Raw genomic sequence first — 10,797 nt, 5'->3', positions numbered from 1 at the left:
TCGTTGATTTCAAGTTAGGTCGCCAAAATGGCCACTAGCCTACGGGCCAGGGACCGGGCAGGCGCGTCGAGATGCAAAGTGCAGAGGGGCCCCACGCAGATCTGGGAGATGCTGGAGGGCTCACCTTTGGTGCAGATGCTGCTCGGGTGTTGGGCTTCTCAGGACCCAAAGCAGAATTTGGAGGCAGCCTCTGTTGTTGCGCTTGCAGCTTGTCGTCGATCTTTCAAGCTGGCTGGCTCCACGTGTCTCGGTGCCTCCACGGGTTCCTTCTTTGCAGGGACTGTGGATTGGGCGGTGAGAGGTCTGGAGGTCCAGGTCTTGTCGGGCTCTGGGCTCGGGCTCCGGCGGGAGGCGGCGGCAAAGCAGACGTCGAATAGCTGGTTGGTGCTTGCGTTAGCAAGATGGTCACTCCCTGACCATAGGGGAGATTTCCTTCTGTCCTCTGTGCAGCAGAGCATCGAAGTTCCCGTCTTCTTCTTGTAGTTAAGTTGATTCCAGGATGTCTGAAGTCTTAGGACACAGCTCCTACCTTTAAGCGGATTCTAGGGGCCGGACTACCTGCTAGGTCCCTCCCTAAGGGTGGGACCAGGAAGGGGGGTGGTTACACCCCCAATCCTTTGTCCAGCTCGCCCCAGGTCCGGGGCTGGTGTGCCCCAGGACCGGTTTGAACTGGCATATGCACCGAGTCTCCTTGTGAGCCTCAGGCATGTCTGATTCCATTCAAGCCCTACCTGACCAATACACAAAATCCTGTCTGGGGTGGTGCTCGCACCTCCCCTGGCAGGAAACCCTTTGTCCACGTCTCCAAAGCTGGAAGGACTCCCAGCAGCAGGAGGGCAGACTTGTGTCTGTGGTGGCAGCATCCAGTTTGTGGAGCTGAGGCTATGTCTGATTTTACCCGGGTTTCAGGTACTGTACATGTCGTGTCCCTCTAGAAGGGTGGAATGCTAACCCCGTCGCCAGAATTGGCGAGGGGTTAGTATTCCAATTCGTATGACACCTTACTCGACATGTTTTGATAAAGCCAAACCAAAGATAGCATTTAACCGCGAGGTTCATAATGCACTTAAGAGTATATGGTATGACGATATCTGGAAACGGTAGAAGGAAGTTGTTCCGACCACTGCAGACAGGCTCAGCTCATGCCAGAGCACCATCTCACATGGAACCAAGCACTCTGCCTTCAGGATTGTCAAGGCCTGCCATAGGAGTGACTTATAGGTTAACATGTGTCCCATTTAAGGTTAGGTATAGGTATACTACACCTAAGTAAGAGGTGGTTACACCAACTTACCCCAGCTGAGTGATCAGCCAGTTGTGTCAAATTGCTAGGCCAGGCCAGGGGTGGCATAATACATGCTTCAGCCCCTGGTAGGCCTTAGATACACCAATGCCCTGGGTACCTAGTGTACACTGGTACAGGGGCTCACAGGGTGATCCAATTCCAATTGGTTATGCACCTAGGGTGCATAGTGTCAATTTAGTAGAGAGAACAGCAGGCTGGGGGTCTGATTAGCAGGCCCACAGCCTCAATATGTCAAAAACCAGTGAAGCAAAAAGCAAAATTTGGGGTGACCATAGGATAGCAGACCCCACTCTCCTACACAACCCCCCCCCCCCAAACGCAGGGACATTAAACTAGCCTTGACCAGTCTCGTCTTCATGTCCTAAGTGGAAGTACCTGGAGAGACCATCTGCATTCCCATGGTCCGTACCTGGCCGGTGCTCCACTGTAAAGTCCATCCCCTGTAGGGAAATGGACCACCTAAGCAGTTTGGGGTTTTCACCCTTCATCTGATTTAGCCACAAGAGGGGCTTATGGTCGGTCTGAATCTTGAAGTGAGTGCCAAACAAGTATGGCCTCAGCTTCTTCAGGGCCCACACCACAGCAAAGGCCTCCCTCTCAATAGCTGACCAATTCTTCTCTCTGGGGGTCAACCTTCTGCTAATAAAAGCAATGGGTTGGTCTTGACCATCTACATTAAGTTGTGACAGCACAGCTCCCACACCCAACTCAGAAGCATCTGTTTGGACAATAAACTCTTTGGAGTAGTCAGGACTTTTCAGGATAGGTGCAGAGCACATGGCCTTCTTCAGGTCATCAAATGCCTTTTGACAGCTTACTGTCCACTGAACCTTTTTGGGCATCTTCTTGGATGTCTGATCATTAAGAGGAGTCACAATGGACCCATAGTTCTTAACAAACTTCCTGTAGTACCCAGTCAAGCCCAAGAAAGCTCGAACTTGAGTCTGGGTGGTTGGAGGAGACCAGTCCTTGATGGATTGTATCTTACTCTCCAGTGGTTGAACTTGGCCTCCACCTACAAGGTGGCCCAAATACACAACCTTACTCTGCCCTATCTGGCACTTAGTAGCCTTGATAGTGAGGCCTGCCTTTTGCAGAGCCTCAAGTACCTTCTTCAGGTGGATCAGGTGATCCTCCCAGGTGGAGCTAAAGACAGCAATGTCATCAAGATATGCTGCACAAAAGTCATCCAACCCAGTAAGGACTTGATTCACCAACCTTTGGAAGGTGGCAGGTGCATTCTTCAGACCAAAGGGCATCACCAAAAATTGGTAGTGCCCACCTGGGGTTGAGAATGCTGTTTTGGCCTTAGACTCCTCAGCTAATCTGATTTGCCAATAGCCAGCTGTCAAATCAAATGTGCTCAAAAACTTAGCAGAAGCCAGTTTATCTATGAGCTCATCTGCCCTTGGAATAGGATGTGCATCTGTCCTAGTGACAGAATTGAGTCCTCTGTAATCCACACAGAACATCATCTCTCTCTTGCCATCTTTGGTGTGAGGTTTGGGGACCAGAACCACTGGGCTAGCCCAGGGGCTCTCTGAGGGTTCAATGACACCTAATTCCAGCATTTTGTGTACCTCAGCCTTTATACAGTCCCTGACGTGGTCAGGTTGTCTGTAAAGTTTGTTCTTTACAGGCAGACTGTCACCAGTGTCCACCACATGGGTACACCAGTCAGTTTGACTAGGTATCAGTGAGAACATATGTTGAAATGATTGTAGAACCTGTCTACATTCAATCTGCTGATGGTCAGTGAGGTTGCCTCCCAGGGTCACTCCTTCAACTGAACCATCTTCAGGGTTCTGAGACAACAAGTCTGGGAGAGGGTCACTCTCTTCCTCCTGTCCCTCATCTGTAGCCATGAGCAAGCCCATGTCTGCCCTGTCAACATATGCTTTTAACCTGTTAACATGGAGTACCCTGTGGTGACTCCTGGGAGTTCCTAGGTCCACCAAGTAGGTAACATCTCCCTTCTTTTCCAGGATTGTATGGGGTCCAGACCATTTGTCTTGGAGTGCTGCTGGGGCCACTGGCTCCAGCACCCATACCTTCTGTCCTGGCTGAAACTCAACCAAGACAGCCTTTTGGTCATGCCAAGCTTTCTGTAAGGCCTGGCTTGCCTCAAGGTTTTTGGATGCCTTCTCCATATACTCAGCCATCCTGGAGCAGAGACCAAGTACATAGTCCACTATGTCTTGTTTAGGCTTTTTGAGAGGTAACTCCCATCCTTCCTTCACTAAACACAGTGGGCCTCTTACAGGGTGCCCAAACAACAATTCAAAGGGGCTGTAGCCAACTCCTTTTTGTGGGACCTCTCTGTAAGCAAACAGAAGGCAGGGTAGAAGGATGTCCCATCTTCGCCTGAGCTTTTCAGGTAATCCTTTGATCATACCCTTTAGGGTCTTGTTGAATCTCTCAACAAGCCCATTGCATTGTGGGTGATAAGAAGTGGTGAACTTGTAGTTGACACCACATTCCTTCCACATAGCTGTCAAGTATCCTGACATGAAGTTGGTACCTCTGTCAGAAACCACCTCCTTAGGAAACCCCACTCTGGAGAATACTCCCAGCAGGGCCCTGGCCACAACAGGAGCTGTAGTGGTCCTAAGGGGAATTGCCTCTGGATACCTGGTGGCATGATCCACTACCACCAGTATAAATCTGTGCCCAGATGCAGTGGGAGGATCCATGGGACCCACTATATCTATTCCCACTCTTTCAAAGGGGACCCCCACCACAGGTAGTGGTATTAGGGGGGCCTTTGTTGTGCCACCTGATTTGCCACTGGCTTGGCAGGTCACACAGGAGCGACACAACTCCTTGGTATCTTCATTCATGTGAGGCCAGTGAAAGTGAGGGACAAGCCTGTCCCAAGTCTTGTTCTGGCCTAAGTGTCCTGCTAGAGGAATATCATGGGCCAAGGTAAGAAGGAAGCCCCTAAATTGCAGAGGTATAACCAACCTCCTGGTTGCACCAGGTTTTGGGTCTCTAGCCTCTGAATAAAGGAGCCCATCATCCCAATACACTTTATGGGTACCTTGAGCATTCCCAGCAGCCTCAGCAGCAGCCAGCTGTCTGAGGGGTTCAAGAGATGGACAGGTTAACTGAGCCTGCCCCAAGTCAGCCCTGGAAGGTCCCCCTGTCCCCAGAAACTCAACCTGATCAGGTTCAAGCTCTTCAGGGACAGTTCCTTCAGGGTTCTCTAGATCCTCTTCCTGGGAAGGCTGATCATCACTTGGAGGCAGGGGGAAGGCACAGCCTTAACCCTCCTGTTCTTCTTCTTGGTAGGTGCTTGGTCCATTGTTCCAGGATCCAAGACCTGTGGTTCAGTAAGGCACTTTTTGGCCTGTGACCTGGTCACAGCAAGGACATGTGGTGATATACCTAACATCTCTGCATGTGTCCTGTACTCCACTTCTGACCATAGAGAACTCTCTAGGTCATTGCCCAACAAACATTCTACTGGGAGGTCTGCACTAACCACAACCCTTTTGAGGCCAGTTACCCCTCCCCATGAGAAGTTAACAACTGCCACACTATGTGAAGTAGTGGCATTGCTGGCATTGGTCACCAGGTAGTTCTCACCTGGTATGTACTGTCCAGGATCCACAAAGCCTGGTGTCACCATAGTGACACTGGCACATGTGTCCCTGTAGGCTTGAGCCACTTTTTCATTTATTAACGGAGTCTGTCTGTACTTGCCCAGGTTACTGGGGCTCACAGTCAGGGACAAATCCATGTCCCCATCACAGATCAAGACTGCCTGTGTAAGGGTTCTGTCTAAGTCAGAATCTCCTTCAGTTCCCATAGTGATTCCCACTACACCCTTTGTCTGGGGACCAACACTGCTAACAGTAGTACTGGGAGCAGGTGCCTTAGGGGCAACCGTGTTGGGGGCTCCACCCTTCTTACAATCACTAGTCCAGTGAGTTGTATTCTTGCAAGATTTGCAACAGGGTTTCTTTGGACCTTCTTTCTTCTTCCCTTTAGGCTGGGACCCACCCTCGTTAGTACTAGTTTGGGGCCCTGTTGAAGACTTCTGGTCTTTAGATTTTTGATCTCCACCCTTTTGGTCTATTTTCTTCTGATCACCCCCTTGGCCCTGGTTCTGGTTCTTTTGCTTAACCCTGGTTCTGACCCATTTGTCTGCCTTCTTTCCCAATTCTTGGGGAGAGGTCAGATCCGAGTCAACCAAGTGTTGATGCAGTTGCTGGTTCTGACAGTTATTTAAAATCTGTTCTCTCATCATCAAATTGTACAATCCTGTTTAATCAGATACCTTACTTCCCAGCAACCAACCCTCCAAAGCCTTAGTGGCACATTCAATGTATTCAGACCAGTCCTGAGTCTGTGTCTTCTGGGTGTCTCTGAACATTAACCTGTACTGTTCAGTGGGTAAGCCTAACCCATCAACTAGGACACTCTTCAGGGCTCTGTAGTTTCTGACATCCTCCTCCCTAACAGTGAGGAGTCTATCTCTGCCTCTTCCTTCAAAGGAGAGCCATAAGATTGCTGCCCACTGGTCTTCAGGAACCTGCTGCACTTTGCAGGCTCTCTCAAGAGCAGTCATCCATTTGTGGATGTCATCCCCACTTTTGTAGGGGGGCACAACCTTGGACAGGTTCCTATTATCAAAGACCCTATCTTTGTCCTTAGGGACAATGCTGCCACCAGTGGGTATAGACCCACTCTCTCTAGGTTGCCTAGCCTTGTTCAGTTTTTCTTCCATCAGGGCTACTTCTAGCTCCTGTCTCCTGATCCTCAGCTGAGCTTCCTTCATTCTGGCCTCATGCTCCCTCCTCTGAGGGCTGGTCAACCCCCTTCTGGAGCGACCTTGAGAGCCTCTAGAGGCATGAGAAGCATTAGACTCACCTGAGTGATTCCTCTGCCTCACAAACCCCTGGTTAAGTCCACTAGGGAGATAAAATGGGATGATCCCATTGTCAGTCCCCAGTAGCCTTAAGTTAGCTGGGCCACGTATAACACTTGGCACTGGGCTAGTTCTCCCTTCATCCCCACTACCTTCTGTATCAGTACCCTTATCACTTTCATCCTCTGTAGTATGATTCTCATCTAAGGGGTGACTATTGGAAAGGGGTACCTCAGTAGCATCTTCAGAAGGGGGGCCTCCTGTTCCAGTCCCTAAGGAGCCTAACTGGGAGGCTTTCTTGAGAGCTCTCTGATCTTCATCAGCTTGTAAGAGTTCTCTGAGCTCAGCAGAAGTAGGGTTCTTGGGCTGTTTAAGGCCCCTGATATTTGCCAACTGCCTGAGCTCATTTTGATTTAGGGTAGCAAAGAGAGTTGGTGCCCTCTGGGGGTCACTCTCGACAGAGATGGGTGCATTGGACCCCTCTGCCCCCTCCATTGCTCTTAAGTGTGGGTGGATGTGTTGCAATCTACCTACACTTGGGTTTTCCTACTAAACCTATCTAGTAGTTGTAGTCAGGGTGTGCTACTCCCTTTGCTCTACAACAACTAAGTTCAGTAGAACTTAAGTATATCTAATCTTGTTTTATAAGTACCTACAGGTACCTATGTGATCTTTCAATTGGTAACAAAGAGATTACAATGGTAAAACACAGCAAGCTCAAATCCAACCGCTGCTCACCAATGTGAGAAGTTGGCCTGGTATATGCTGTTCACTAATTAAAGTGACCACCTTGTACCATGCCAAGCAACCCTTATGGTGTGCTTGTAAGTCAACCTTTTCGGACTAGCTGCCCTAGTGGTAGCGTAGGCTAAGCAGTCTTTGAGGCTAAACTCGTTAAAGCGTGTTAAGCAGGCTGTTTTACCATATGTAACCCCCTTTTTTACCAATGAAAGGACACCACACAGATATATATTCAAAATATATATGTATTTATTACTCAAAGTATCCCCTAGACTCTTTATGAGCACAGGAGCACAAATCGTTAAACAAGAAAGTATTACAATATACAGAAGTTGCACTTTATATGGATGGGCCCTGGTGGCCACTCAAACCATATACTAAAATAGTGGTATAAGTACCACTAACAGGAAAGGGAAAAGGCCTAGGGCCTCTAGAATCGCTGGGCCTACAAGGAGCTAACTTCAGTTAGTGACTAGGAGGTCCACGGGTCGCGTGTGCAGTGAGGAAAGTTACACGCGGGCTCCCATAGGTTTTCAATGGGTGCGTAAAAGTTCAAAAGTTACTGCTAGAAGGGTCTTCTGGATGGACTACGAACTTAAGACATAACACACAGACACTAGAGATGTTTCTCTACACTTGGGCACCGGAGTGCCAGCTTTACCTCACCCACAGGAAGCGGGTGCATAGGTCTCGAAGTGCGTCTATCAATTCAATGGAGCCTGATGACAAAGATGCTGCAGGCGGTCGGTCCAGAAGAGATGCGGTGGATCCAAGAGTGGATCGGAGTTGTAGAAGACCTGAAAGCAGAGGGGACAGTGTTCACAGTCACTAGCCAGTGACCGGCGTGGCACCAGGTAGGTACCAGGCGATGTCGGGTGCAACCAGGTGGTTAGGTGTAGCTTGTCTCCGCAGCCACGTGGTCCCTGAAGGTCAACGACGTCCAGGAGTCGAGTCACGAGCTGTCCCACGCAGGCTCTCGCTGTCGGCGGTGTCGGCGACTCGAAAGAAGCAAACAAGCCTTGGCAAAGGCAGGTGTCGTGGAAAGTAAAGAAAGCTGATTGTTCTGACCAGCAAGGTCAGAGGGGCTGCTCCTTTGGAGAGCAGCTGGGGCCAGTCTGGAGCAACCAGACCAGCGTCGTTGATTTCAAGTTAGGTCGCCAAAATGGCCACTAGCCAACGGGCCAGGGACCGGGCAGGTGCGTCGAGATGCAAAGTGCAGAGGGGCCCCACGCAGATCGGGGAGATGCTGGAGGGCTCACCTTTGGTGCAGATGCTGCTCGGGTGTTGGGCTTTTCAGGACCCAAAGCAGAACTTGGAGGGAGCCTCTGTTGTCGCGCTTGCAGCTTGTCGTCGATCTTTAAAGATGGCTGGCTCCACGTGTCTCGGTGCCTCCACGGGTTCCTTCTTTGCAGGGACTGTGGATCGGGCGGTGAGAGGTCTGGAGGTCCAGGTTTTGTTGGGCTCTGGGCTCGGGCTCCGGCGGGAGGCGGCGGCAAAGCAGACGTCGAATAGCTGGTTGGTGCTTGCATTAGCAAGATGGTCACTCCCTGACCATAGGGGAGATTTCCTTCTGTCCTCTGTGCAGCAGAGCATCGAAGTTCCCGTCTTCTTCTTGTAGTTAAGTTGATTCCAGGATGTCTGAAGTCTTAGGACACAGCTCCTACCTTTAAGCGGATTCTAGGGGCCGACTACCTGCTAGGTCCCTCCCTAAGGGTGGGACCAGGAAGGGGGGTGGTTACACCCCCAATCCTTTGTCCAGCTCGCCCCAGGTCCGGGGCTGGTGTGCCCCAGGACCGGTTTGAACTGGCATATGCACCGAGGCTCCTTGTGAGCCTCAGGCATGTCTGATTCCATTCAAGCCCTACCTGACCAATACACAAAATCCTGTCTGGGGTGGTGCTCGCACCTCCCCTGGCAGGAAACCCTTTGTCCACGTCTCCCAAGCTGGAAGGACTCCCAGCAGCAGGAGGGCAGACTTGTGTCTGTGGTGGCAGCATCCATTTTGTGGAGCTGAGGCTATGTCTGATTTTACCCGGGTTTCAGGTACTGTACATGTCGTGTCCCTCTAGAAGGGTGGAATGCTAACCCCGTCGCCAGAATTGGCGAGGGGTTAGTATTCCAATTTGTATGACACCTTACTCGACATGTTTTGATAAAGCCAAACCAAAGATAGCATTTAACCGCGAGGTTCATAATGCACTTAAGAGTATATGGTATGACGATATCTGGAAACGGTAGAAGGAAGTTGTTCCGACCACTCCAGACAGGCTCAGCTCATGCCAGAGCACCATCTCACATGGAACCAAGCACTCTGCCTTCAGGATTGTCAAGGCCTGCCATAGGAGTGACTTTTAGGTTAACATGTGTCCCATTTAAGGTTAGGTATAGGTATACTACACCTAAGTAAGAGGTGGTTACACCAACTTACCCCAGCTGAGTGATCAGCCAGTTGTGTCAAATTGCTAGGCCAGGCCAGGGGTGGCATAATACATGCTTCAGCCCCTGGTAGGCCTTAGATACACCAATGCCCTGGGTACCTAGTGTACACTGGTACAGGGGCTCACAGGGTGATCCAATTCCAATTGGTTATGCACCTAGGGTGCATAGTGTCAATTTAGTAGAGAGAACAGCAGGCTGGGGGTCTGATTAGCAGGCCCACAGCCTCAATATGTCAAAAACCAGTGAAGCAAAAAGCAAAAATTTGGGGTGACCATAGGATAGCAGACCCTACTCTCCTACAAATGGGATAGAGAATAAGGCATGGCATAGATCGATTACGGTAAACCATCCTGCCTTCCATGGTATCTGGTACAGAATCACGGCTGGGTTGGGCACTACAGGGCAACAAGGTACAACAATTTTATTAATCTTTCTCAGGTCATGAACTATCCTATATTTTCCGTTAAGTTTCTTTATGCCAATTATAGGCGAATTACAGGGACTACTCGTTATTTCTTTTAGAATGCCTTGCTCAATTATTCGATTCATTTCTGCTGCAACACCAGCTTTAACTTCAGGACTCATCTTGTATTGTCGAGTATTTGGGAAAACTGTACCTTCCTTTATGGTTACTTTTACCGGGTCTACATTTGCCATTAACCCTACATCTTTTCCTGTAAAATCCCACACATCTGGATTTACTGTTGTTTTGACCTTGTCTGGTAAGTCATCTTTTGTCATCATGGAATACATCTCGTCTATCTCTGTGCCTTGTTTAGCTAACATGAATTTGTAGACTCCGTCTTCATCTGGGGTTTGAATTGCAACACGGTCCGGTGTGCAAAACATTGTGCAATTCATTTTGCACAGTAGATCTCTTCCTACTAAATTGACAGGACTGGAGTCACACACTACGAAATTGTGCATTTCCCTAAAATTGCCAATGCGTACCTCCATGGGTTCTGTAATAGGGGTTCTCATCTGTTTATTGGAAATGCCCACTACTTGGATCGCTTCTCCCGAGAGGGATAGGTTTGGAATGTCTGCTGTTCTCACAGTAGAACGGGTAGCACCAATGTCCAATAAGAAGGTAATATCTTTTCCTTCTACTATACCATCAACATATGGACCTGACTGATCTACCTGTAAGGATGCGCCAAGTACGCACTCCTTTTCCTCCCCCCTCAGGCACCTTCATTGGTCGCTGTCATCGAAATAAGGGTCCTGTAAAAGAAATTGCGAGGTTACAGAATTTTTCTTACCACTTCCTCAGTGAAATCCGGTGTCCGCACTGTACTTGGCTTGGTTCACAAAATTTGGCATAGGGGCAGGTGGCAACTCACTCTGTAGATTTACAACCTGCTGTGGTTGATTCATTATCACCTCATTTTGCGTCTGTGAATTAAAATTTTGATTTGGGCCATTATTGTTTTATATA

Source organism: Triturus cristatus, chromosome 6 (assembly GCF_964204655.1).
Source record: "Triturus cristatus chromosome 6, aTriCri1.1, whole genome shotgun sequence".
NCBI lineage: Eukaryota > Metazoa > Chordata > Amphibia > Caudata > Salamandridae > Triturus > Triturus cristatus.
The sequence above is the reverse complement of the archived record's forward strand: the minus strand, read 5'-3'. Positions refer to the sequence as shown.